This window comes from Xiphophorus hellerii, chromosome 3 (genome assembly GCF_003331165.1).
Source record: "Xiphophorus hellerii strain 12219 chromosome 3, Xiphophorus_hellerii-4.1, whole genome shotgun sequence".
NCBI lineage: Eukaryota > Metazoa > Chordata > Actinopteri > Cyprinodontiformes > Poeciliidae > Xiphophorus > Xiphophorus hellerii.
In genome coordinates this window covers 24,735,197-24,741,017 of record NC_045674.1, presented here as the reverse complement: position 1 = coordinate 24,741,017, position 5,821 = coordinate 24,735,197, and the positions used below count along the sequence as shown (strand labels likewise).

Below are 5,821 nucleotides of genomic sequence, written 5' to 3'. Positions count from 1 at the left end.
TGGATGTCTTATGTGCTACAGAAGAGCGAGACGACAATGTCGTTTATTGTGTTAAATATAAAGGGGCTAAAAGATTCGAGTGTGTTACTGAGTTTATGTTTTTTGCCATTTTTTGTTGAAATTTTCACTGAAATAACGTGAATTTCTGCAGCAGCAGAGATCAACGCACTATTTTAAATGTCACCATGAATTATAGGGAACAACCATGAATGAATTACAATGTAAAATTGTTAAATTGTCCTTTTTCTTTCATGTATTTGCTACAGTTATTGGCACCACTGGGACAGCTGTGCAAAACCTTATAAACATGAGTGTTATGAAACCTTGGTGGACTCATGATCCCACTCTGAAGCTTTCCAAGACTCTGAAAATTATTTTCCGATAAACATCAAGTGATGTCCTTTTTAGTTGAATGATGTGTTCTTGTCTCTTTCCCATATTGCACATGAAAATAGGAATACCGTATTGCAATGTTCTTTCCTCATGACGCCATCTAATTTATTAAGTAAGTGCACCAGTCCCTCTTGCAGCAAAACTCAAAATGATGCTGCCACCACCGTGCGTAACAGAGTACGGTCTTCTCAGGCTTGTAGGAAACAAATGTTTTTTCTCCCTAAACTTGACAATGATCTTTATGACAAAAACATTTTAGCTTTTGTTTTATCAGATCACAAAACATCTTTCCAAAAAATTAAGATCTCGGTTCCTGAACCGATTTCCAAATCACAGTCAGGATTTTTATGTTGCTTCTGGAGTTATGGCGTTTTCCTCTTTGAGTTGTTTTACGGTTATGATGCTTTCCTACCAGCTCCGGCCACCATCTTCCTTTGGGCTCTTACTTTTCTTCTGCGGCTCGCTTGTACGTTTAGAACCGAAACGCGTCCATCATTGGGACAAAAATTCATCCCCTTTCTGAACATGCATGGAGATTTCCATGTGTTTATACCTTTGACGTTGTTGCCAAATAGCGATGCAAACACTCAATTATTAATGTATTTATTTTGTGACCCTACTGCCAATTACGGTGACACCATTACTGAATAGCGTGAAGCTTTTGCTAAATGGTGAGAGGCTGTTGCTAATCCTGATGCTATCGGTGATTATTTTTTCATATTGTGACGCTTTGCAGAATACTGCGATGCTGTTACTGAATAGTGTGATGCTATTCAGTCGGACGTTGTAAGACGCTGTTGCCAAATAATGAGGTGTTGTTGCCACAAACACATTGTTGGCAAATGTATTGATTATTTATTTAAATTGCAACGCTACTGCCAATTATCATGACGTCCTTGCCAAATAGTGACACTCTGTCAGCAAACGCATCATTTATTCATTTATATTGTGGCGCTATTGCCAATTAATGTGACTATTACTGAATAGTGTGATGCTTTTCCGAATAGCTAGACATTCCTTTACGCCTTTTAATATTTTTAATATTTATTCAGCACTAGTGACCTTTATCAGCCTCTGATGAAGACAGATGGTGTTAAAATGTTCATCTCCATGAAGTTTGTAGAGTAAAGCTGGTCGGTAAGTACGAGTCCTACATGCTTTTGCAAGTTTTTTAAAAGATTTTTTTCGTCGCTATGGACTTTAATCTGCTGAATATTGCAACGCTATTGCCAAATAGTGACATGCTGCTGTTGGTGTAGTGGCATCTACCGTCCAATGAGACCCCAGTAGATCCGCCTCTGGATATCAGCCTTGATACAAAGCGATGCATTTGCATTTATTTCTGAGGTCACAGGAGGATGAACTTTATTTAGATTTGCATTGAATCAAAAAAGATTCTGGACATCTGTGTGAAGTTAAAGCAAACCGAGGTTATGAACTGCTGAAAGCGTTACGACTCCAAACAAAACGCCCAGGCTCCTTTTTTTCACACCAAAGACGGTGAGAGATTCAGACATTCAATAAAATGCTAAAGAAAAATTCCAACTTTTAAGGTGAAGGAGATATTATATTTTCAGCAGTTTGATGCAATTGTTCTTTATTCTGTGTGGAAATCATACAAACCATCCGCTGTCCTAAGTAGTAGCACTTAATCTGTATTTGACTAGATGACTCCACAAAGAACTCAGCTGATTTCAGACATGATGGAGAGTCTGCCTTTAATGAAATGATTTATTTTGAGGAAAAATACTGCATTCAATCTTTCATATCTATCATTATCTGATTTATTCAGCAAGTTGTCGATTGATGCCAAACTCAATACAGTGTTCTAAATCAAGCGTGTTGTAAAACTGGAAATCACAATGTGGCGCTGTGGTCGGTGACTGGGTCGCGGGAGAAAGCCAGCTGGTCCATCACGAGAAGAGTTCATCCTTCTCTGCATAACTTTCTCCATCCAGCCATCTAAGTCTTTTTCTTGCGGGGGAATTGCTGAGGCATGCCCCAGAACAACAAGGGAGGAGGGACTGGAAGAGATCAAACACATTGAGTGATGAGGACTCATCCTATATCTTCTACTTTGCTGATAATGATGGTAATGACTTGTTCTGTTTCCATTTCTGTCCTTAAACGTTCTGCAAGGGCAGTGAGCTCAGCAGACCTAAAGAGGGAAGCGGAGACAGGGAGACAAGGGAGGAAGTGATGGAGGGAGGAGGTTTGGTTAAAAAGAAGTGGAAGAGACGGAGAGGAGGCGGGAAGGAGGTGGGACACGGCAGATGGTGGGATACGGGCTCAGCGTGAATGACGGTGGACTGCAGACGGACGGATGCAGGGAAGAAAAAGAATAACCGGAAGATGAGAGAAAGATAAATGATTGAAGGGAAGGACATTAATAACCCCAGCTTATCGTTGTCGCCTTCATTCCTCAGAGAACTCACTTTGCCTGCGGACGATTCTGTCCAGGAACGAGGGTGGGTTGTTTGCATGTTGCGGAGCATAGAAATGGTTGTGATGGCTGAGGGGGTAGATGGAGTCATGGTAGCGGTGCAGGACTGACGGTGGCCCTGGAGCCAAGCGGACCTGGCACCTCCGGTTGGGCGACGGAGCATGGAGGCTGTTTGAGTGAGACGAACTCTCAGCTGTCTGGGAGAAGAAAGAAAGACGTACGGAAATTTCTTTGGAATTTAATTCAACTTGATGCTGATTTTCTTTATGTGTGCCACCATGGAAGTAACCAGGGCCCAAATAGATGTTTTTCTTATGTCATTCTTTCATGTTGGCCTGTCTAGTCACAGTGTGTTGAAGTACTCTGATAAAAAAAAAAAAAAGTCCCTCTTTTATGTGACTTATGGTGTCAAGGCGTGTGTGCGTGTGTGGGCGTGTGTGGGGGGGTGTATGTGTGTGTGTCATACCACCAACTGTGGAGGCAGACTCAGGGAGCCACTGGACAAAGCAGCCAGGATAACACACACATAGATACCTACATTCATGACTGGATACAAAGAAAACAGAACATGAACACCACACAGTTACATTTGCTTCTATTAGGAAGAAACGGATGATTTGAGTTGAGTTAAAAAGTTAAAAATAGCAATAAATACTTTTATAATTTCTAAAGAACAATACGGGGAGAAGAGATTAATGTTTGATGAAAATACGGCAAACATCATCTTGTCTGTTTTATACACTCTGGTTGAGTGATGGAACATTTTACTGTTCAACACACGCACGCACACGCACACACACTGAGTGTGGCAGTGTCAGCGATGAATAAATCTCAAAGGAAATATGATAATTATCTCCACATCTTAATTTGGTTCTGCGTTTTGCTTTTTGGGTCCAGATTATATTAAAATGAACTCACTGAGGGACTAAATCATATTTGTTTTTCCTCGTCTATAATTACCTCTTTTAAGAAAATTTCCTCTAACAAATGATGTCAATGAAATATTTCCTCACACTCAGAATATCACTGCTAGATTATTATTCTGGAATGCAATATTACATCTGGGAGGCTGATTTTGCTAATTTTTCACCCTGGTGAGTAATCTTCATTAGATGTGATGAACGGTGCTTGGTATTAGAAAAGTCTTCCAGAAGAAAAGTCCAATTAGATCAAAACAACACCAGTTGCTTAGAGGCTTTCAATCTGCAGTAATTATGAAATCCCACTGTCTCTGTTTGCATCTGGGCTGGTATTACAGCTCAGCGCTCTGCAGACTTCTGTTATTGTTACTGAACATGTAACAGTAAACAGAAGTCAAATGTCCATTTCAATAATTTTATAGAAAGTGGCCCAGTGGTTCTGTAAGTAGTCATTCTTTCAATGCTAATATAATTCCTGATAGCAGCTGGTCGTCTTTCATTCATTATTCATCGGGCTGATAATGATGTGTTGCTGTGCGTGAGAACCTTTTCCACAACTTGATCACACACATTTTTTATTTTTAATTTTTAGCAGATTGTAAAAGAGCTGATATTTTATTTTAATCATGTTTTCTAGTCTTAAGTCATTACTGAAATGCAGAAAACAAAAAACAAATACAAAATTGGATTCAGGTTAAGAATAATGTTTTTTTTCTCCACTGAAATTGTTCACATATTCAAAAACAAAAATCCCTTGAGATCAAAACTTGGTTCACAAGGTTGACCTGGCCAGGAAAAGCAGCAGCACACGTCATGATAGACTAAAACAGAAATAACAAAAACAGATATTAGAAATATATAAATGCCAAGAATTTGACAATGAAGCGTAGTAATTCACAACACTAATTTAAAAACTGTCAGTTTGAGATTTAAAACACAGGTGTTGTTGTCATTTCCACCACAAATCTACAACTTCTGAGTTCTTAAAGGTGAAGCATTTTGTAAAATCGACTTCTTTGAGCTTCATATCATATTGTAATGTCATTCCTTCATTAGAAACAAGCCTGGAATGTCGCCTTGATTCCTTCATGCATGTTTCAGAAATCCTTTAATTTCCCGTGGCAACCATTCAGCTGTGCAAAACGCCTGCGTGGACCTAGCTCCGCCTACAAGGCACAACCCCTCCTTGGAGTTTCTTCTTTCAAGCTTCTAAGCTCACAGAGCAGCTCCTTCAGACTAGCCAGAAGCAATTAGCAAACACCTGGTGGAACGAGCTACTTCTCAGTTCAATGCTGGTTAAAAACATTGTTAAAGGTTAATAGAGGAGCCATGTTGTGATGGCTTTCTGAAAATTTCAATTGTTTTAACTGAGGTTATGACAGTTTCTTGTAGTGCTATAAAATGGCACTATGTGCCGGGAAAGAATATAATATTTTCCCTTTAATCATTTAATAAAAACTTTAAAACCTTGGGGGGGACAAACTAACTTTATGCGTCTTTTTCAGAATTTTACACTATTTAAGGAGTTTGTAAGCTTAAGTAGCTCTGTTTTTACAAAATACATAGTTAAATGACTAACTGCATGAATGATGTGTATTTCTTACCTGCAAACCAGAAGAAGAGGATCAGAAGATGAAGAGTTTTCCTTCAATGCTGAGGTGGAGAGAATGCGAGGGACAGGACGCCATATGTTATATAGGCTCAGAGGGAGGAGCCTGTGCTTGTGGGAGGAGCCTGTGGAAAGCACAGAAACTGACTTACTGAGAGCTGAGCAATACATTAAAAAATATTTTGTGCAAGTGGTGTTTGTTTGCAGATGATACTTTAATATCAGTTTGGCTTGTAGCTTATTGTTGTCACCACGAGTAAAACAGATGCACGATTCAGAATTTAATTGGTTTATTAAAGTTCTGCTCTGTGGTCCATTTTCAGTAGGTATTACATTATCCAGCAATAACTAAACAACAGCTAACCAATGGCTGCTTTTTTGATAACTAGCATGCTTTTGCTAGTTATACATTATGGGTTTGTTTAGAACAGACATGTTGGGCCAGCAAGATGTTGA

The 5,821-nt window shown here is 39.3% G+C and overlaps 1 long non-coding RNA gene across 1 annotated transcript; it reads right to left on the bottom strand.

Moving 5' to 3' along the window:
* Positions 1-2,097: 2,097 nt before the first annotated feature.
* Positions 2,098-5,623, bottom strand: LOC116717274 (uncharacterized). The gene is made up of 2 exons (XR_004338717.1): positions 2,829-5,623; positions 2,098-2,417 (listed from the first exon to the last, which is right to left on the bottom strand). It is a non-coding gene; the product is annotated as an uncharacterized LOC116717274 (long non-coding RNA).
* Positions 5,624-5,821: the final 198 nt, after the last annotated feature.